The following is a 22,508-nucleotide window of genomic DNA, read 5'->3' as shown; positions in this document are numbered from 1 at the left end:
AGCAAGCGAAGCAAGTGTAGCAAGCGTAGCAGGCGTAGCAAGCGTAGAGAGTGTAGCAAGCGTAGCAAGCGTAGCAAGCGAAGTAAGCGTAGCAGGCGTAGCGAGTGTAGCAAGCGTAGCAAGTGTAGCAACTGTAGCAAGCGTAGCAAGTGTAGGAAGTGTAGCAAGCGTAGCAAGTGTAGCTAGTGTAGCAAGGCTAGCAAGTGTAGCAAGCAAAGCAAGTGTAGCAAGCGTAGCAAGCGTAGGAATTGTAGTCAGCGTAGCAAGTGTAGCAAGCGTAGCAAGCGTAGCAAGTGTAGCGAACGTAGCAAGTGTAGAAAGGTAGGAAGCGTAGAAAGTGTAGCAAGGTAGCAATTGTAGCAAGTGTAGCAAGCGTAGCAAGCGTAGCAAGTGTAGCAAGCGTAGCAAGCGTAGCAAGCCTAGCAAGCGTAGCAAGCGTAGCAAGTGTAGCAAGGTAGCAAGCGTAGCAAGTGTAGCAAGTGTAGCAAGCGTAGCAAGTGTAACAAGCGTAGCAAGTGTAGCAAGCGTAGCAAGTGTAGGAAGCGTAGCAAGTGTAGCAATTGTAGCAAGTGTAGCAAGCGTAGCAAGTGTAGCAAGCGTAGCAAGTGTAGCAAGTGTAGCAAGTTTAACAAGTGTAGCAAGGTAGGAAGCGTAGCAAGTGTAGCAAGCGTAGCAAGTGTAGCAAGCGTAGCAAGTTTAACAAGTGTAGCAAGCGTAGCAAGTGTAAAAAGTGTAGCAAGTGTAGCAAGCGTAGCAAGTTTAACAAGTGTAGCAAGCGTAGCAAGCGAAGCAAGTGTAGCAAGCGAAGCAGGCGTAGCAAGCGTAGCAAGCGTAGCAGGCGTAGCAAGCGTAGCAAGTGTAGCAAGCGTAGCAAGCAAAGCAAGTGTAGCAAGCGTAGCAAGCGTAGGAATTGTAGTCAGCGTAGCAAGTGTAGCAAGCGTAGCAAGCGTAGCAAGTGTAGCGAACGTAGCAAGTGTAGCAAGGTAGGAAGCGTAGAAAGTGTAGCAAGGTAGCAAGTGTAGCAAGCGTAGCAAGCGTAGCAAGTGTAGCAAGCGTAGCAAGCGTAGCAAGCGTAGCAAGTGTAGCAAGGTAGCAAGCGTAGCAAGTGTAGCAAGCGTAGCAAGTGTAACAAGCGTAGCAAGTGTAGCAAGCGTAGCAAGTGTAGGAAGCGTAGCAAGTGTAGAAATTGTAGCAAGTGTAGCAAGCGTAGCAAGTGTAGCAAGCGTAGCAAGTGTAGGAGGCGAAGCAAGCGTAGCGAGTGTAGCAAGCGTAGCAAGTGTAGCAAGTGTAGCAAGTTTAACAAGTTTAGCAAGGTAGGAAGCGTAGCAAGTCTAGCAAGCGTAGCAAGTGTAGCAAGCGTAGCAAGCGTAGCAAGTTTAACAAGTGTAGCAAGGTAGGAAGCGTAGCAAGTGTAGCAAGCGTAGCAAGTTTAACAAGTGTAGCAAGCGTAGCAAGTGTAAAAAGTGTAGCAAGTGTAGCAAGCGTAGCAAGTTTAACAAGTGTAGCAAGCGTAGGAAGCGAAGCAAGTGTAGCAAGCGTAGCAGGCGTAGCAAGCGTAGCAAGCGTAGCAGGCGTAGCAAGCGTAGCAAGTGTAGCAAGCGTAGCAAGCGTAGCAAGCGAAGTAAGCGTAGGAAGCGTAGCGAGTGTAGCAAGCGTAGCAAGTGTAGCAACTGTAGCAAGCGTAGCAAGTGTAGCAAGTGTAGGAAGCGTAGCAAGTGTAGCTAGTGTAGCAAGGCTAGCAAGTGTAGCAAGCGAAGCAAGTGTAGCAAGCGTTACAAGCGTACGAATTGTAGCCAGCGTAGCAAGTGTAGCAAGCGTATCAAGTTTAGGAAGGTAGCAAGTTTAGCAAGCGAAGCAAGCGAAGCAAGCGTAGCAAGTGTAGCAAGCGTAGCAAGTGTAGCAAGCGTATCAAGTGTAGCAAGGTAGCAAGTGTAGCAAGTGTAGCAAGCGTAGCAAGTGTAGCAAGCGTAGCAAGTGTAGTAAGCGTAGCAAGTGAAGCAAGTGTAGCAGCGAAGCAAGCGTAGCAAGCGTATCAAGTGTAGCAAGTTTAACAAGTGTAGCTAGCGTTGCAAGTTTAACAAGCGTAGCAAGTGTAGCAAGCGTAGCAAGTGTAGCAAGCGTAACAAGGGTAGCAAGCGTAGCAAGCGTAGCAAGTGTGGCAAGTGTAGCAAGTTTATCTAGTGTAGCAAGCGTAGCAAGTTTAACAAGTGCAGCAAGTGTAGCAATTGTAGCAAGCGTAGCAAGTGTAACAAGTGTAGCAAGTGTAGCAAGCGTAGCAAGTTTAACGAGTGTAGCAAGCCTAGCAAGTGTAGGAAGCGAAGCAAGCGTAGCGAGTGTAGGAAGCGTAGCAAGTGTAGCAAGTGTAGCAACTTTAACAAATGTAGCAAGCGTAGCAAGTTTAACAAGTGTAGCAAGGTAGGAAGCGTAGCAAGTGTAGCAAGCGTAGCAAGTGTAGCAAGCGTAGCAAGCGTAGCAAGCGTAGCAAGCGTAGCAAGTTTAACAAGTGTAGCAAGCGTAGCAAGCGAAGCAAGTGTAGCAAGCGTAGCAGGCGTAGCAAGCGTAGCAGGCGTAGCAAGCGTAGCAAGTGTAGGAAGCGTAGCAAGTGTAGCAATTGTAGCAAGTGTAGCAAGCGTAGCAAGTGTAGCAAGCGTAGCAAGTGTAGGAAGCGAAGCAAGCGTAGCGAGTGTAGCAAGCGTAGCAAGTGTAGCAAGTGTAGCAAGTTTAACAAGTGTAGCAAGGTAGGAAGCGTAGCAAGTGTAGCAAGTGTAGCAAGCGTAGCAAGTTTAACAAGTGTAGCAAGCGTAGCAAGTGTAAAAAGTGTAGCAAGTGTAGCAAGCGTAGCAAGTTTAACAAGTGTAGCAAGCGTAGCAAGCGAAGCAAGTGTAGCAAGCGTAGCAGGCGTAGCAAGCGTAGCAGGCGTAGCAAGCGTAGCAAGTGTAGCAAGCGTAGCAAGCGTAGCAAGCGAAGTAAGCGTAGAAAGCGTAGCGAGTGTAGCAAGCGTAGCAAGTGTAGCAAGTGTAGCAAGGGTAACAAGTGTAGCAAGTGTAGCAAGCGTAGCAAGTGTAGCTAGTGTAGCAAGGCTAGCAAGTGTAGCAAGCAAAGCAAGTGTAGCAAGCGTAGCAAGCGTAGGAATTGTAGTCAGCGTAGCAAGTGTAGCAAGCGTAGCAAGCGTAGCAAGTGTAGCGAACGTAGCAAGTGTAGCAAGGTAGGAAGCGTAGAAAGTGTAGCAAGGTAGCAATTGTAGCAAGTGTAGCAAGGTAGCAAGCGTAGCAAGTGTAGCAAGTGTAGCAAGCGTAGCAAGTGTAACAAGCGTAGCAAGTGTAGCAAGCGTAGCAAGTTTAGGAAGCGTAGCAAGTGTAGCAATTGTAGCAAGTGTAGCAAGCGTAGCAAGTGTAGCAAGCGTAGCAAGTGTAGGAAGCGAAGCAAGCGTAGCGAGTGTAGCAAGCGTAGCAAGTGTAGCAAGTGTAGCAAGTTTAACAAGTGTAGCAAGGTAGCAATTGTAGCAAGTGTAGCAAGCGTAGCAAGCGTAGCAAGTGTAGAAAGCGTAGCAAGCGTAGCAAGCCTAGCAAGCGTAGCAAGCGTAGCAAGTGTAGCAAGGTAGCAAGCGTAGCAAGTGTAGCAAGTGTAGCAAGCGTAGCAAGTGTAGGAAGCGTAGCAAGTGTAGCAAGTTTAACAAGCGTAGCAAGTGTAGGAAGCGAAGCAAGCGTACAGCGAGTGTAGCAAGCGTAGCAAGTGTAGGAAGTGTAGCAAGTTTAACAAGTGTAGCAAGGTAGGAAGCGTAGCAAGTGTAGCAAGCGTAGCAAGTGTAGCAAGCGTAGCAAGTTTAACAAGTGTAGCAAGCGTAGCAAGTGTAAAAAGTGTAGCAAGTGTAGCAAGCGTAGCAAGTGTAGCAAGCGAAGTAAGCGTAGCAAGCGTAGCGAGTGTAGCAAGCGTAGCAAGTGTAGCAAGCGTAGCAAGTGTAGCAAGTGTAGCAAGCGTAGCAAGTGTAGCTAGTGTAGCAAGGCTAGCAAGTGTAGCAAGCGAAGCAAGTGTTGCAAGCGTAGCAAGTCTAGCAAGCGTAGCAAGCGTAGCAAGTTTAACAAGTGTAGCAAGCGTAGCAAGTGTAAAAAGTGTAGCAAGTGTAGCAAGCGTAGCAAGTTTAACAAGTGTAGGAAGCGTAGCAAGCGAAGCAAGTGTAGCAAGCGTAGCAGGCGTAGCAAGCGTAGCAGGCGTAGCAAGCGTAGCAAGTGTAGCAAGCGTAGCAAGCGTAGCAAGCGAAGTAAGCGTAGAAAGCGTAGTGAGTGTAGCAAGCGTAGCAAGTGTAGCAAGTGTAGCAAGCGTAGCAAGTGTAGCAAGCGTAGCAAGTGTAGCTAGTGTAGCAAGGCTAGCAAGTGTAGCAAGCAAAGCAAGTGTAGCAAGCGTAGCAAGCGTAGGAATTGTAGTCAGCGTAGCAAGTGTAGCAAGCGTAGCAAGCGTAGCAAGTGTAGCGAACGTAGCAAGTGTAGCAAGGTAGGAAGCGTAGAAAGTGTAGCAAGGTAGCAATTGTAGCAAGTCTAGCAAGCGTAGCAAGCGTAGCAAGTGTAGCAAGCGTAGCAAGCGTAGCAAGCGTAGCAAGTGTAGCAAGGTAGCAAGCGTAGCAAGTGTAGCAAGCGTAGCAAGTGTAACAAGCGTAGCAAGTGTAGCAAGCGTAGCAAGTGTAGGAAGCGTAGCAAGTGTAGCAATTGTAGCAAGTGTAGCAAGCGTAGCAAGTGTAGCAAGCGTAGCAAGTGTAGGAGGCGAAGCAAGCGTAGGGAGTGTAGCAAGCGTAGCAAGTGTAGCAAGTGTAGCAAGTTTCACAAGTTTAGCAAGGTAGGAAGCGTAGCAAGTCTAGAGAGCGTAGCAAGTGTAGCAAGCGTAGCAAGCGTAGCAAGTTTAACAAGTGTAGCAAGGTAGGAAGCGTAGCAAGTGTAGCAAGCGTAGCAAGTTTAACAAGTGTAGCAAGCGTAGCAAGTGTAAAAAGTGTAGCAAGTGTAGCAAGCGTAGCAAGTTTAACAAGTGTAGCAAGCGTAGGAAGCGAAGCAAGGGTAGCAAGCGTAGCAGGCGTAGCAAGTCTAGCAAGCGTAGCAGGCGTAGCAAGCGTAGCAAGTGTAGCAAGCGTAGCAAGCGTAGCAAGCGAAGTAAGCGTAGGAAGCGTAGCGAGTGTAGCAAGCGTAGCAAGTGTAGCAACTGTAGCAAGCGTAGCAAGTGTAGCAAGTGTAGGAAGCGTAGCAAGTGTAGCTAGTGTAGCAAGGCTAGCAAGTGTAGCAAGCGAAGCAAGTGTAGCAAGCGTTACAAGCGTACGAATTGTAGCCAGCGTAGCAAGTGTAGCAAGCGTATCAAGTGTAGGAAGGTAGCAAGTTTAGCAAGCGAAGCAAGCGAAGCAAGCGTAGCAAGTGTAGCAAGCGTAGCAAGTGTAGCAAGCGTATCAAGTGTAGCAAGGTAGCAAGTGTAGCAAGTGTAGCAAGCGTAGCAAGTGTAGCAAGCGTAGCAAGTGTAGTAAGCGTAGCAAGTGAAGCAAGTGTAGCAGCGAAGCAAGCGTAGCAAGCGTATCAAGTGTAGCAAGTTTAACAAGTGTAGCTAGCGTTGCAAGTTTAACAAGCGTAGCAAGTGTAGCAAGCGTAGCAAGTGTAGCAAGCGTAACAAGGGTAGCAAGCGTAGCAAGCGTAGCAAGCGTAGCAAGTGTGGCAAGTGTAGCAAGTTTATCAAGTGTAGCAAGCGTAGCAAGTTTAACAAGTGCAGCAAGTGTAGCAATTGTAGCAAGCGTAGCAAGTGTAACAAGTGTAGCAAGTGTAGCAAGCGTAGCAAGTTTAACGAGTGTAGCAAGCCTAGCAAGTGTAGGAAGCGAAGCAAGCGTAGCGAGTGTAGCAAGCGTAGCAAGTGTAGCAAGTGTAGCAAGTTTAACAAATGTAGCAAGCGTAGCAAGTTTAACAAGTGTAGCAAGGTAGGAAGCGTAGCAAGTGTAGCAAGCGTAGCAAGTGTAGCAAGCGTAGCAAGCGTAGCAAGCGTAGCAAGCGTAGCAAGTTTAACAAGTTTAGCAAGCGTAGCAAGTGTAAAAAGTGTAGCAAGTGTAGCAAGCGTAGCAAGTTTAACAAGTGTAGCAAGCGTAGCAAGCGAAGCAAGTGTAGCAAGCGTAGCAAGCGTAGCAGGCGTAGCAAGCGTAGCAAGTGTAGGAAGCGTAGCAAGTGTAGCAATTGTAGCAAGTGTAGCAAGCGTAGCAAGTGTAGCAAGCGTAGCAAGTGTAGGAAGCGAAGCAAGCGTAGCGAGTGTAGCAAGCGTAGCAAGTGTAGCAAGTGTAGCAAGTTTAACAAGTGTAGCAAGGTAGGAAGCGTAGCAAGTGTAGCAAGTGTAGCAAGCGTAGCAAGTTTAACAAGTGTAGCAAGCGTAGCAAGTGTAAAAAGTGTAGCAAGTGTAGCAAGCGTAGCAAGTTTAACAAGTGTAGCAAGCGTAGCAAGCGAAGCAAGTGTAGCAAGCGTAGCAGGCGTAGCAAGCGTAGCAGGCGTAGCAAGCGTAGCAAGTGTAGCAAGCGTAGCAAGCGTAGCAAGCGAAGTAAGCGTAGAAAGCGTAGCGAGTGTAGCAAGCGTAGCAAGTGTAGCAAGTGTAGCAAGGGTAGCAAGTGTAGCAAGTGTAGCAAGCGTAGCAAGTGTAGCTAGTGTAGCAAGGCTAGCAAGTGTAGCAAGCAAAGCAAGTGTAGCAAGCGTAGCAAGCGTAGGAATTGTAGTCAGCGTAGCAAGTGTAGCAAGCGTAGCAAGCGTAGCAAGTGTAGCGAACGTAGCAAGTGTAGCAAGGTAGGAAGCGTAGAAAGTGTAGCAAGGTAGCAATTGTAGCAAGTGTAGCAAGCGTAGCAAGCGTAGCAAGCGTAGCAAGTGTAGCAAGGTAGCAAGCGTAGCAAGTGTAGCAAGTGTAGCAAGCGTAGCAAGTGTAACAAGCGTAGCAAGTGTAGCAAGCGTAGCAAGTTTAGGAAGCGTAGCAAGTGTAGCAATTGTAGCAAGTGTAGCAAGCGTAGCAAGTGTAGCAAGCGTAGCAAGTGTAGGAAGCGAAGCAAGCGTAGCGAGTGTAGCAAGCGTAGCAAGTGTAGCAAGTGTAGCAAGTTTAACAAGTTTAGCAAGGTAGGAAGCGTAGCAAGTGTAGCAAGCGTAGCAAGTGTAGCAAGCGTAGCAAGCGTAGCAAGTTTAACAAGTGTAGCAAGCGTAGCAAGTGTAAAAAGTGTAGCAAGTGTAGCAAGCGTAGCAAGTTTAACAAGTGTAGCAAGCGTAGGAAGCGAAGCAAGTGTAGCAAGCGTAGCAGCCGTAGCAAGCGTAGCAAGCGTAGCAGGCGTAGCAAGCGTAGCAAGTGTAGCAAGCGTAGCAAGCGTAGCAGGCGAAGTAAGCGTAGCAAGCGTAGCGAGTGTAGCAAGCGTAGCAAGTGTAGCAAGCGTAGCAAGTGTAGCAAGTGTAGCAAGCGTAGCAAGTGTAGCTAGTGTAGCAAGGCTAGCAAGTGTAGCAAGCGAAGCAAGTGTTGCAAGCGTAGCAAGTGTAGCAAGCGTAGCAAGCGTAGCAAGTTTAACAAGTGTAGCAAGCGTAGCAAGTGTAAAAAGTGTAGCAAGTGTAGCAAGCGTAGCAAGTTTAACAAGTGTAGCAAGCGTAGCAAGCGAAGCAAGTGTAGCAAGCGTAGCAGGCGTAGCAAGCGTAGCAGGCGTAGCAAGCGTAGCAAGTGTAGCAAGCGTAGCAAGCGTAGCAAGCGAAGTAAGCGTAGCAAGCTTAGCGAGTGTAGCAAGCGTAGCAAGTGTAGCAAGTGTAGCAAGCGTAGCAAGTGTAGCAAGTGTAGCAAGCGTAGCAAGTGTAGCTAGTGTAGCAAGGCTAGCAAGTGTAGCAAGCAAAGCAAGTGTAGCAAGCGTAGCAAGCGTAGGAATTGTAGTCAGCGTAGCAAGTGTAGCAAGCGTAGCAAGTGTAGCGAACGTAGCAAGTGTAGCAAGGTAGGAAGCGTAGAAAGTGTAGCAAGGTAGCAATTGTAGGAAGTGTAGCAAGCGTAGCAAGTGTAGCAAGCGTAGCAAGCGTAGCAAGCGTAGCAAGTGTAGCAAGGTAGCAAGCGTAGCAAGTGTAGCAAGTGTAGCAAGCGTAGCAAGTGTAACAAGCGTAGCAAGTGTAGCAAGCGTAGCAAGTGTAGGAAGCGTAGCAAGTGTAGCAATTGTAGCAAGTGTAGGAAGGGTAGCAAGTGTAGCAAGCGTAGCAAGTGTAGGAAGCGAAGCAAGCGTAGCGAGTGTAGCAAGCGTAGCAAGTGTAGCAAGTGTAGCAAGTTTAACAAGTGTAGCAAGGTAGGAAGCGTAGCAAGTGTAGCAAGCGTAGCAAGTGTAGCAAGCGTAGCAAGCGTAGCAAGGTTCACAAGTGTAGCAAGCGTAGCAAGTGTAAAAAGTGTAGCAAGTGTAGCAAGGGTAGCAAGTTTAACAAGTGTAGCAAGCGTAGCAAGCGAAGCAAGTGTAGCAAGCGTAGCAGGCGTAGCAAGCGTAGCAAGCGTAGCAGGCGTAGCAAGCGTAGCAAGTGTAGCAAGCGTAGCAAGCGAAGTAAGCGTAGGAAGCGTAGCGAGTGTAGCAAGCGTAGCAAGTGTAGCAAGCGTAGCAAGTGTAGCAAGTGTAGCAAGCGTAGCAAGTGTAGCAAGCGAAGCAAGTGTTGCAAGCGTAGCAAGCGTAGGAATTGTAGCCAGCGTAGCAAGTGTAGCAAGCGTAGCAAGCGTAGCAAATGTAGCAACTGTAGCAAGGTAGCAAGCGTAGCAAGCGTAGCAAGTGTAGCGAGCGTAGCAAGTATAGCAAGGTAGGAAGCGTAGCAAGTGTAGCAAGGTAGCAATTGTAGCAAGTGTAGCAAGCGTAGCAAGCGTAGCAAGTGTAGCAAGTGTAGCAAGCGTAGCAAGTGTAGCAAGCGTAGCAAGCGTAGCAAGTGTAATAAGGTAGCAAGCGTAACAAGTGTAGCAAGTGTTGCAAGCGTAGCAAGTGTAACAAGCGTAGCAAGTGTAGCAAGCGGAGCAAGTGTAGCAAGCGTAGCAAGTGGAGCAAGCGTAGCAAGTGTAGCAATTGTAGCTAGTGTAGCAAGCGTAGCAAGTGTAGCAAGCGTAGCAAGTGTAGCAAGGCTAGCAATTGTAGCAAGCGAAGCAAGTGTAGCAATTGTAACAAGGGTAGAAAGGGAGATCCTTCGTGAATAGTATCTGATGATCCTCTGCCAAAACTAAAGGTGGGATCACTTATCTTTGATTCTGAACTTTCACTCTGATGTCATAAATACGTTCCTGATTACTATAGGCATCGAGGAGAGGTCTAGACTTAAGTCGGGTATATAGTAGATATGGACCGCTCCGAGGATCTTAATGGGGATAACGGTTAGCCATGAAACGTAAAAAAAAATAATCATTAGGCGAGAAAATGACATTAAAAAAAATTAATATTTCGTTATGAGAGAAATTCGGTAAAACTATCTTACAGTTAGATAATCTGCAACTTTTATGCCATCGAAAAACTTACCTTTGAATTGTAACTCTTAAATTAGGCTTCTTTTACATAGAGGAGACAACCCAGTGCCTACTGGGATTGCCGTTACCTATTTCCTATTCCCTTTTTTCCATTGCTTAGTGCGATTCATTTGACATGTAAGGCATATTTATTTACCCTGGAGGTAGCTACCCGGAAGCTCGTGTGTACCTAAAATGCAAAAGCGAATCAATAACTTTTTTCTTTTAAAAAGCACAATTTCCTTTTAATCATTTAACTTTGCTTGTTTCATTGAAATGTCTTTTTTTTTTTGATAATACAAAGGACGGCGTTTTTTCGTCGACGTGACTCATCGGTGGATTGAGTTGCCCAAAACAGCGAAAATAGCCAACAGAAAGTAAGAGGAATAGCAAATAGTTATCACGATGTGGTCACCTCCTTTACCTAGCCTTTTCAGGTGGCTATTGATTTGCTAGCCTTCACAACTTTACAGTAAGGGGTGTAAAAGACATTTGTAATCAAATGGCGTTCCCCAGAATTGGTAGAAAAGTTGGACTTTACCGACTCAAATTGTAAAATTGTAAATAACGTTTATGCGACATCATGATTTTGGGGAGCACACTAAGTGTACTATGGGAAATGTGGAAATAGTAAATCAAGGCACTTAAAAAAGAGTGGGACTATGGAGACAAAAAGGGATGCGTACGTCTGGAAAATTTCTGGCTACGCCCCTGCTGCTACTAGGAATGCAGGTAACCCCACAAGCATGTTAGAGTTTGTCAGTGTAAATGCATAGAAAGGGCGTCTCCTGTCCAGAAGGGCCAAGTTCATCGCTTTTGCCTTTTCATTGTGAAAAATTCGGACAAAAGCGGCACAAAATGATCTAGAAGTTGACACTACAGCATTGTTCTCAAGATGCCTTAGTGTTAATCAAGGTGCGCTCGAAATCATTGAACAGTTTGGCTTTGCTTAAGAAGAGGGGGAAAAGTTTCCTAACAGAAGCCGAATACAGCGTTAGCCCTTGGGCCAAGGCTGTCGTGGTTATCTTTTTGCGTGTTAAAAAAACGGGAGATAAGGTAACCGTCTGCTTTTATATTAAGCGGGCCTTAACATCACCCAATTTATTGTCAGTTAAAACAGCCGTTTTATTTCCATTATAATCATTATATTTGAATTTCTCGGAGACTGTAGACCACTGGGTGCGGTCCGGTCCCCAAAAAAATCAATCAGATAATATCCAACTTCCTGATGTTAATAAATCTCGCTGCAAAGTTATGTACTAAACAGCGATAAAATAAAATAAAAAAAAAATCATGTACTCCACGCAAGCAGAAATGGTTATGCGGTTTCTCAGGAAAACGAAGAATGAGCCACTCAGTGAGACGACCTGGCCATGGCTTCAGAGGGTTGAGCTTCAGAGGGAAACAGAGTGCCTAAGACCAGGTAATAAGGAGAAATCAAATCAAACTGAAACCTGATATGACGGTTTTTTTGCCTAGGATAGTTACGCAAGGAGGATGAGGAGGTAAAGAAAGACCCCGACCGGGTTCCTCTGCCCTTAGCTTTAGCCTGCCCCCTTCTGTGCTGTAAAAAATTTAAATAAATTTAAGGAGGAAAAAAATATCAGAAGAAATCTCAATAGTTTGTAACGGACAAAAATTACAATTATCATTAGCAAAGTCGACGCGCTTTTGACAAGCAGAAAAACGGGCAATTTTGTGATTGGACCGTTTCGGTGCGTACTCATATACCGGGTTTAGTTTATAAGGCAATTCTTTCATAAATCGCCGCCGGGTTGATTGTAGAATTTAGTTCAGTGTTAAAGCCACGATAGTTTCAGTTATAGTCAACTTTGATCTTTTAACAATGAAAGCGAAATTATTGTTTTTCATGTCATTCGTTCTATCATCTAAGTTAGTTAAACACCGTCCAGAAAGTACCTCTATCAATATAAGGTTTCAAGGATCAGTAAGCAGTCGTACCACAAGTTTTGTGGAGCACCGTTTCCTTTAGGCAACGATTTGTCACCATAAATACTTCAAACGGAGAATTGTGTATAGCTTTGATCATCCAGAGACAGTTAATCCTGCGGTAATAACAAACAAAGAATCCCATATGGTGCACGGTAACATGAATAAGGACGCTGGGGCTTCGCATGCTGCTGCTTCGCTAAAGCGGTCTTTGATAAAACAAGGACAATATAAACAAATGCCGTGACTGTCATGGTTTCTTGCGGTAGCTACACAAAACCTTGCACGTTTGTTGTGAGTAAGGTTTTTTTTAGTATTATGACCCTGAACAAGGATTCTGGCATCGACATTGAGATTTGAAAGAACGAAAGGGATATCTAGGCAGCCAAGACGTACCAATGGATGGACTGGATAGTCTGCTACTTAAAAACTCTCTTGATATTTTCACAGAAAGCATATTTATTTAGTTTTGTTGAGCTTGTTACAGTTACGAGGGTAGGTACTTCATATATGGTAATTATTATGTCCTATTTTTGGTAAGTATGTACCCAAATTCTTTTTGAAATCATTATGTCCCCAAATTTTATTTTTGATTACTGTGCCTTGTCACTCTGTTACGATGTGGCCTTGTAACTAGGTAGGTACTTCATATATGGGACAAATACAAAACTCCCGCATCATTTACCAGCCCCCATAATCCAACTGAAACAAGAAATAGACATTTAACTTTTAAATACATTTCCCTGTATTTTTCCCCGCGAACTATTTTTAGCAGCAGTTCACGGCTGGTTCGCTATACAGACAAATGTATGGAAAGTCCCAAACACGACTGGACACTTTCTGTCACAGCTACATCCCTCCAATTGTTTTCTTAAAATCCTTTTTCTAGAGCCAAAAGGTTCCAATTCATGAATTTTTCAGAAGCGATGTTTTATGAAAATTATTTGACATTGGATTTCCATACAAACACTGAAAACCGTGATAAGGCCTATTTAAGGCTTTGGAAATAAACTGGTGAAAAGAAAAATGATTAGAAAGGCAATAATTATAAAAAAAAAAAACCCTGCTAGCAGGGGTTTTTTTCTGGCAACTAAGTCCTTTAGCATCGAAGTCGATTGCGTCTCTAGTATTTCATGTAGTCGGCTTGTTTTAAAAGAAATGCTAATAACAGACGCAGACGACTTCGTACATAGTTCCATACTAAAAATAGCCTTCCTTACCTGGGAACGAGGTTGAAACTTTATCAGCTCTGATTAGTCAATTTGATTGCGTGTTCGAAGCCCGGCAAATGCGAATGCAAAAACACCTGGAAAAGTCCGACGCCATCGCACTTTAGAAGGGAGAAGTGTCAGTGACATCTTACAAATATGCCCAAGATCCGACCAACCAACTCTAAAAGGATTCCTATTTATTATAAGAAAACCAAGGTAAGAAAGCAAGATGCATGCTAGACTAAAAGCTGGATTTAGTTTACAAAATGTACGATCGCGTTAAATTCTCGCGCGAAGCTCGAAGGCGCTTGGTTCTTGTTCGTTTTCTTTACATCGAAAACTTGAGAATCTTATGAATTTTTTATCTTCCGAACAGGAAAGATCGCCTCCCAAGGCTAGGAATGAGAGATCTCCCGTGAAGGTCCTAAAGGACGTGACAAATGTAAGTGACAAGATTGTAAAAAACGATCATCATACCCTACCGTCCCTACATCGCAGGTTTTATCATTCTTTCACAAACAAGGGTCCCTTTGGTGCAACATTTCACGGTTTACAAACCAACATTTCAAGAATATTAAGAGTTTATTTTATCAGTGTAAATTTGAGCCAAGGGAAAATTAGTTCATGGTAGCAGCTAGGGTGTTCGAGGTAGCTGATGGTAAATCATAAAATGACTGAAATAATGGAGTCAAATCCAGTGGAAATCTGACTTTGTTTGAGCTAGCAACAAGTTTGATACATACAAATATACATACATAGTTACATACATGTACATTTATTTGGTTAAGCAGGTCAATAAATAGTCAACTTATATAGCTGATGTGGTACTAACCACAGCTAACTTAATTATTACAAAATATAACTACTGGTACTTGAGAATCAATACAATTTACGAGCTCAGGGTTCTACAACTGTATATAACGAAATTACAATGTCTATGGCCGCCTTTCATGAAACAGCACTTGTTTACTGGTGTTATAATGCCAACATTCAAAGTGGTGTCCAGGCTAAATACGTAATGTTTAAAACGCGAACAGCAGTATGTTATCGTGACCCGATACAACACGTGCTGTGAGTTTTTTGAACGGCTTCAAAAACATTCCTGGAAAAGAGTCTGTCAAGAGAGTTAATAACAATGATGCTTTTGTCAATGTTGCAAATTAGCATACAAGAAAAACATTAAACACTGCATACTAATAAGGAAGAGGTTTTGTCGGATATAAAACCACTGCATGTGATGTTTTATCGAACATTGGATAGGTCAATGGGCTTATGAATTATTAATGAGTTTTGAAATGTACAACAGTAAGCCTGCATCTGTTCTAAGCTCTACTTTTACTGGACCCTGATAACCTGCAGCTTCATTGTTTTTATACTATTTTCATGTCGAGCAGCATTGTTTTGTTGTTTGTTCTTTTGTACTTTATACCAATAGTCTGAGGTTGCAAACAGTGCCCGTCACCCCATAAAATACATATATCTTATTCGATAGTTTTACACATAATACACACAGATATTTTGCGAGTTGTGTAGTATTATTCTGAGCCCCGAAGGAGCGAGGAAAAATACGAGCAATGAGCAAAATGTCTGTGTGTTTTATGTGTAAAACCATCGAATAAGAGACTTAATTATTCCACTACATAAAGATTTTGCTATTTTGGCTTTTCTTTTTTGGTAAGAGTGTTGAAATACGCCCGGAATTATCTGCGTCCATCAGTATATTGCATGTGGGAATGATGTAAACAACACAGAAAGCCATTGAAATGTCTTTGTCCATATTCACTCTGTTGTAAACCGGTCAAACCAGAACACTACAGTGTATTAGGGTCGTCTATTTTGCGTATTCTCTTGACCTTATTTGGTAAATAAGATAATAGTGGAATAACAAGATGCCTATACTGGCATTGACGCGTGATGCTGATTCATTTATTCCCGATTGTATGCATCGCAGATTGATAAAACTATCCTTGCTAACAGAGTTGTGTTGATCTCTCTTTCAAGAGGCATTTTGTCCTTAAACTACTGTATTCAATAGTTTGAGTCACGATGATCGCATTATGTTGCTTCCCTTGTAGTTGTACCGGAAGTGGAATTCCATTAGTGATAACGATAACGTAAGCTTATAAATGACCTCTTCTCAGTCTCATCGTGGTTCTACAACTGTCAAACAACGCATGATTCCTTCCCCAGGAACTCTCCAATTTCCACCGTGTTAAATGTCGAGTGCTTCTTTAATAGAAGTTATTCTTTCGATTTACCGCTTTTACCGCTGAAAGTGCCATGTCACGCATCAGTGACGTCGTAAACAACATTATGCAAATTTTTGGTGAAATGAACATTTATGGTGCAATCCAACCTGACTTGCACGTGATTCGAAGTTACAGCCAATAAAAATCACACAATTCTTTCGGGACGGGCACGGGATACGGGAAAGTTAAAAAGAAACAAGGCAACTTTTGACTCCCAAGACGACGAAAGGAATGCGGTCCCAAATTTAAGATGCTGGCTGACTACGTCATCCCGCGTAATAAATGTTCAGAATGCATGAGGTGCCAGGAAATGATACCCCACTCAATTGAAACTGCTTATCAAAAAGCACATAAAAAACAGGAAGTACATCAGTTTTTGTGAGAACACAGCTACTTCTCATATTTCCAATTTTTTTTGTTCATGAGATGTCAGTGTCGCAATATTTCTTAAAGATGTAAATATTGTGCAGCAAACCCCGAAATTAATCAAAAATTTTGAAATTATAATAAAACACTAAATCCTTCAGTTTAATATATGTGATGCTTGCCTGTAAACGACAGTGTTTTTGGTGGCAAGCCAACTTGTTCACTAAATGGGAAAAAAAAGAAACATTTATTTAATTAATATGAAAGTACTTAATTTAATAAAAAAAAAAAGTGGGGGAAAAGGACATCTCTCTTCTTTAGAAATTTTTCTGCCGATTGTAAAAATATTTTTATTCTTGCTGTTTATGGTCCCATCTTTCACAATATAAATAATTATTCAATTCTCTCCTTTGGTTTTTGTTTGTTTGTTTTGGCTTGTTGTTGTAGCCCTGATCTATTATCCACTTTTTAGCTTTGCCTACTAACATTTTGAGCAAAATATGATGCCAGTTTTGCTAATCTATATTAAACTGTAATCTTTAGCTGAGGAAACAATAGGTTTTATGGCATTATAAACCACAACTGACTAAACTAAACGGCACTGTTCACACGTGCCTCTCACGTGTTGCATCGTACTGTTTAAGCAGGCCCGTAGCAGGGGGCGGGGCAGGGGGCCCGCAGAATTTTTAGGGGTTAAAAACCAATGTGCCCAAAAAATATATAATTAGAACAAATAAATGTGTATCAATCTGTCTTGAATTCTGACGCTGAACGATGAAGCTGAATCAGTCATGCCGATTGATGTCCACATGCAGTACCTGCGCTAGTCGACGTACAAATCAGAACTGTCCTCTCATCTCGAGTTCTTCCCGCCTTTTTTCCCCTGGGGGGAGGGGTCACCCCTTTTTTTCACCGTACAAGAGGTTAAATTCATCATCTACATATCAAAAGAAGAAAATCCCTTAGGAAACTACACCAGTCCATACTTTTGACAACTCATATAAATCATCATCGGATGTCGAATTTCGCAACAGTGCGCTCAATAAAGGAACAATTTAAAAAATATTAAATTTGTTTGTAGAATGTGTGACAAAAAAGTTTCTTCTTTTCTGGGTGGGGAGATGGGTGGGGAGATAGCGGGGAGGGGGGGGGGGGACTTTGTAAGGAAATCCTTCAGTCCCAGAACTCACTTCAATTCCACCCAAAACCTATCTTTTAAGACTTGCCCTTTACTTTTTTACTTTTGTAAATGCTTATTTATTTGTTTGTTTGTATTTTGTCAGTTTTAATTCAAATGAAGATCCGACCAGTGATGACTACATCAAGGTACAAAACAAATCAGATTAATGCTTTGGTCACAAATTCAATTAATAGCTTATGCAGTGCAATGCAATTCATTTTTGTGAGAGATCACCTCTTTCTTCTTGTTTCACTTAACACTTCAAAGGCAATTGAAGCCTCATCAAAAACGCCCTCTATTAGTCACAGTTCAACGGAGGGTGCGAGCGAGGACACCCTGCAAGCATCTTGCAAGACCAAGAAGGAAGCAGACGCAAACAATAACTGCTGCAGCAGCAGCGCTGGCAATTGTCGAAACAAAGGGACATCCCAATCCTCACCTTTATGGAATCGTGATGATTTCAAAGGTCCACACAAGTTAGACGTGAGAGCTTCAAAGTCACAGGAAACCTAAGAAGTACCGACACGGATCACACTACTGGAATTAGACAAGGTAATATTTCTTTCTCCTAAAAATGTAATGTGTTACAAGAAAATAAGAAGACTGTGGGAAATGGCAGTCAACACTGAGTAAGAAGTAGAAATGAGTCTTCCCGGCATGCAGCCAGGAGTAGGAAGAGGGACACCAAGGGGACGAGCAGGATGGGGGAGAGACGATGTCGATGATACCGATAATGTTGACGGGTAGTGATGGTGGCAGTGATGCAGATAAAATGATGATGATAATACAACGACAACGATAAATGTTGTAATTATTTTAATTTATACTTTGTCCCAAATTATTGTTCACGTAATGTTTAAGCTGCGACAAATCAAACTTAGTGCACTCGTTAGAGGAACGGTTGATGCAATCTCAGGTCGTGGGTTTGATTCGCACCGATGTGATGTCTAAGAGTTTTTTCCTTTGCCTTTTGTATTCTTCCATTTCCTTTCTAGGGCTAATGCTCAGCAGCAAATTCATGGGTTCACGTCATATTTCTATACCATCTGACACTGTTTAGTTATCGATAATGATTATTTTTTAGCCAATTTGGACAGCTCTACGGGGTTTTTTAAAGAACCAAAAAATCTCTTGAAGATGGCTACAGAGAACTAATGACATAATCCCCTTGTTTAATGACGTCACCATCTCGTTTTGTGGACCTAACGTACTTTAAAGGTTTCCAAGTTTTGTTGCCATGGCTGTATGCTCCACTCCTTTCCCACCCCCACCCCCCCAAGATCGGAAGGTCAGAAAATGCCCAAGCACAAATAGCGTTAAAATTGATCAGAGCTGTTATTTATTTTCCTTTTTTTAGACATTGTTCTTGTAAACATTGAAAGCAAGGATCTTGGCCTGAAGTCAAAAATAGGAGAGGGAAGCTTTGGGACGGTCTATAAGGGTCTTTGGAAAGGTGGCATAGAAGTAGCGGTAAAGGAAACGCCAAGAAGGATCTATGAACCAAACTTTAACCCTTTCCTGCCCAAGGGAAATTCCGAATTTTTCTAAATCGCAAACTATGAACAGGGAGACTACATGTGATATACCATTTAAAAGGTATTTCCTGGGGTGTGCTATAAATCACACCAACAGAGATGGAGGAAGTCACATATTAGAGTGAGAAAAGTCGAAAACGAAAGAAATAAAACATTGACAATTTTCCTATTTGTTGTACATACTGGGTACCCCCCTAAACTATAGCTTAATGTACAGCTCTAACTGCATTGCTTGTTGTGAGATTTCAACGGGGGCCGTTCAAGTACAAGGAAAAAAAATTCCAAAAGGTTGAGGGGTGGTAAATCAAGTCTCATATAGGAGGGGGGTATGATTTTATGCTTTCAATTTGTAGATCTTTCCAAGATCTTTTGGTTGTACAATTTTAACACAAACTGACCAAATACTGAGCTCATAATTGCGTCTTGTGCCATATGGCACTCTTGGGCGGGAAAGGGTTAAAGAACTTGACATATGCAGGCAAGCGAGTGTATTCCTTCATGTGTATAATAAGCAAGCTAAACAGTATGTAATATAGTAATTTTATAAACAATCAGAGATTAATTTAAAATGAGCCGGCCCACAGTATAGACTGGTAATTCAAGACCAGGGGCCAATTTAATAAACTTTTTACACCTGTAACTTACAATCTGGGCCCTTGTTATTGCATGCTCATACACAACATGAGTCCGCTTAACATTGTTAGAAGTCTGTACCAATGAGTTTTAAACTCGTTTCTGAACTAATCATTGGGTTTACTTAGTTTTCCGGTAGGCTTGTCAAACTAACTGCCCAGGTGGTAAACTACAAGTGTTTGCTTGTTTCTCATTGGCTCAGAGCAGCGGGCTAAATTGCTAACATTTTTTTTAGGCCGATGAATTTTCCATTTTATTCTTTTTAATAGCCCGCAAAATACGCCGCCATGCCCCGGCAATGAAATCTTATATGATTAATTTCCACACCACCGATGTATTTGTTAAATCAAAAGCTGTGAAAGAGAAGTCAAAATATCTTTGGGTCCCCTTTGTGACTAAAGGCCTTGTAAAATCTGCAAAGAGGGATCACTGGAGTCTCGTAGGCCAGTTTCTAGATATTAAACACCCCTTACTTTTATAAAAAGGTCGCCACGTACGGTCATTGTAGGGAAATCAATTTTCATATAGTGATCTTGAAAAACCTCTTGCCTTGTTGACGAGGAACCACGCCTTCCTTGTTTAAGATTCCTTTGTTTCTTTCCTTGATTTATTTTATTTATTTATTTATTTTTTATCAATACAAAATGTAGTCTGCAGCCTAAACGCTGAGAAGCTTGGCGAGTTATTTAGCCTGACCTATTTAGCTTTAGTGTATTGAGTCATATTAGACCTAGATTGAGTCAAATTAAAGACTAATTATAGTAGACGTAATGTGGCTACCAAAATAAGCTCTATTAGTCTGATGTCCCACCGTTTTGTTTTTCAACTGTTTTTATCCGACCTATTAACAATTTAACGACTGTCAAGGAGGATAAAAAGAGAATAATAAAAAGGAGAATAATCTCAATGTTGCGCGTAGTAGAGGTGTTATTTCTTTCTTTCTCTGTTATTTTATTGTGTCTGCAGTTTTCAGATTTCACTTTCTATTATTTCTCCTTGCCTTCCTCCTCTACTAAATACCAAAGCACCAGGCAAGGTAATTTCACCTTCATTTTGGATCAAGGGTCAAATTTCTCATCAGACAAGCGGATCACCGAAATAATCGATGTGAATGGGCTTAACTTTTAACAGATAATTACAATTTATGGCTTTCTTTGCAACTGTAGATCCTGGACGAAAAGTATAATGCTCATGTCCTGTACACAGCTGCACAGGGGCTTGGTTACATCCACGAAAAGGGCCTCATTCATCAGGATTTAAAACCAGCGAATATCATGGTAAGTGAGGCAAGAAAATAAATGATTTCAAGATCTAACTGTCCCCTCTGAAATTATGGGCTCTCGGTCGAAGTGATGAACTTTTACTGCTTCTTTTGGGTTTTCCAGTTGATGCTCATACATTTTGCGTGCTATCCATCTTCTTTAAAGAAAACTAAATCATTTAATATTTATACCGAAAATGTCTAGCTGGGTGATTTGTGTAAATGTTAAGCGCCCCTCATTCTCGACCCCAGAGCTTTTCTCTTTTGCAAATGACGGACAACGGGAAGAGGCTGCCTTTTTGTCTTGCGCAGCAAAAGACTCTGGGATCAAGAATGAGCACCCTTGATCTAATCTGACGTCTGCGCAGACGTTTGACCAAAGGCTGTGCTCTTTTGCGGATCGAAGACCGTACGAACAACGCAATAATATGTGATCTTGGTCTTGCCGTATCAGTGAAACATCAGATGTCTAATGGTACTATAGAGGGACCAAATGCTGGTACCCCAGCATACCAGCACCTAGAACAGATTTTGGGCAAAACCCCAACTACATCTGTTGATGCATATCCGTTTGGAGTAGTCACTTTGGTTGTATGTTCGAGAATGCCAGCATGGGGGGAACTTTCCATCAGTGACATAAAAACTAAGATAATGGAGGGTGAATATCCTGTTGTCCCAGCAAAAAAAGTGCCTGAGAATGCACAAGCTTTAATTAGCAGATGTTTCCAGCAATGGCACAGGAGACCTTCAATCGCTGACCTGTTTCCTTTGCTAAGGAGTATGAGCGGCGTGGTTGACGTTGGTTCAGGCTTGAGATAAACAATTAATTTTGTTTCCCGCGAATCTCAATATTTAACAAGGGAATCAAAATTCACTGTTACCCTCTGACGTCATAGTTTCCGCAATGTTACACGCTCATGGCCTTTTGACAGCAAACAGTTCTATTGTTAGATACAAAGCGTGTTTTTAGCTAGTTTTTAATTCTTATTCCTAATTTTTATTGCTTATTGCTGTCTTGGTATTTTCTATTTTTAAAATATTTATAAATTTTAAATCATTTGTAAGTTTTTAAAGCATTATGCAGTTTTTTTCCTCAATCCACAAGGCCCCACAGAATATCACTTTCGTGATGTGGGCTACCTGTATAAAGATTATTATTATTATTATTATTATTATTATTATTATTATTACTATTATTATTATTATTATTTCCAATTATGTTACTGAATTTTATTGCATGCAACCATACTTGTACAGTACGGTTAGAGTCATGTTGATTGTAAAATTTATTTTATTATTCGTCTTTCAATAAAATTATTATTGTTATTATTAAATTTTTAAATTATTATTATTATTATTATCATTATTATTATTACATGCATGCATACATATGTTTATTGCCTGTTTGAAAAGGGCTTTTCAGCAGCAATATATAAAAATAATAAAAAAGTAGATAAGTTAAAAATTATTACAATAAAATTATAATCCAAAGAGAAAATAAATAAACAAAAAGTAAAAATGATAAAAAAAGTCTACGTACAGTATATCTAAATAGGTGTCATGTGACTATAAATTATTTAATAGGTGCGCTTTGGCTTTTTCATGTAGATATTCAGTTTTGTAACATGTAGCATAAATGTTTTAGGCGATGCATTGTTATTATGTTTCATGAGCTGCTAAACCAAATTCTCAACAAATTCGTTTTACAAAACTGTCCATGATTGAATACTAATTTTGAAAAAAAAATCCCGAGGTTAATAGTTTTAAAAAGAATCTTTTTAAGGTAAACTCCCTTTTTTTTACTTCTTTTAAAATATCTTTAATGGTGAAACTGTTGTTAACCAGGTATGGAAAAAAAACCTACATGTAGGTGGTTTTTATTTCTTAACGTTTTTAAGGGCATTTGCTTTGATAGTTAAAGGTTATTCTAATTGTACAGTCCTGTGTAATTTTGTCCTCAGTAAATAAAGCTTGTATATATGCGTTATTGGTGGGGACATTCCTTTACTGTTTCCTTCGCTTTTTTTGTTCAGTCACAGAAGACCAACAGGCTTGCGGCAGAGACAAAGGTTTTCCTCATAACCAGAAATGGTGACTTTTTGTGGCTAGTGCACTGTATAGTGCTCTATCTACTATGTCAACAGGCATGTAAGAGTGAGTGAGTGCGTGCAAGCGTGCATGCGTGCGTGAGGGAGGGAGGGAGTGAGTGAGTGAGTGAGTGAGTGAGTGAGTGAGTGAGTGAGTGAGTGAGTGAGTGAGTGAGTGAGTGAGTGAGTGAGTGAGTGAACAGGTCCGCAGCACGTGCATATGGCACTACCCATATGTACACAATGCGTAGCTATTTTTAAAATCTTTCTTATCTCTTGTTGCTGTTTTGTTTTGTTTTGTTTTTTTATCTCCGGGCACAAGAGCGATTATGCGTCTGGACGAATCATGTTCGACACGGCGTACATGACGAACTTCCTTCAAGAGAAGGACTACCACTTCCGAATTGGCTTGTCCAGCCACAACCAACGTTGTATTGGATTGAACATTCAGAGTCCAACCCCATAGTCTTGTTAGACTGACAGATGCCTATTAGTACAAAATCGACCAGTGTTACATGTAAATTTTATGTAGTTTAACGCTAACCAAAACAGCAGTTAATATCATTAG

At 42.0% G+C, this 22,508-nt stretch overlaps 1 protein-coding gene across 3 annotated transcripts in view; it reads left to right on the top strand.

Moving 5' to 3' along the window:
- LOC146465959 (uncharacterized) overlaps positions 1 to 19,869 on the top strand; it is a 29,580-nt gene extending 9,711 nt beyond the window's left edge. Inside the window, exons 1-4 of one of the 3 annotated variants that reach the window (XR_014868225.1) lie at positions 12,388 to 13,071; positions 16,528 to 16,570; positions 16,692 to 16,976; positions 17,782 to 18,765. The gene's annotated coding sequence lies outside the window, so the exon portion shown is untranslated. Of the gene's footprint in view, positions 1 to 12,387; positions 13,072 to 16,527; positions 16,571 to 16,691; positions 16,977 to 17,781; positions 18,766 to 19,758 lie in introns of those variants that run through there. The other 2 variants (XR_014868223.1, XR_014868224.1) reach the window with 2 other exon arrangements.
- Positions 19,870 to 22,508: the final 2,639 nt, after the last annotated feature.

The sequence above is a fragment of the Pavona decussata genome, unplaced genomic scaffold (genome assembly GCF_977016875.1).
Source record: "Pavona decussata unplaced genomic scaffold, jaPavDecu1.1 SCAFFOLD_155, whole genome shotgun sequence".
In the NCBI taxonomy this organism is placed as follows: domain Eukaryota; kingdom Metazoa; phylum Cnidaria; class Anthozoa; order Scleractinia; family Agariciidae; genus Pavona; species Pavona decussata.
This window is presented reverse-complemented; position numbering and strand designations above follow the sequence as displayed.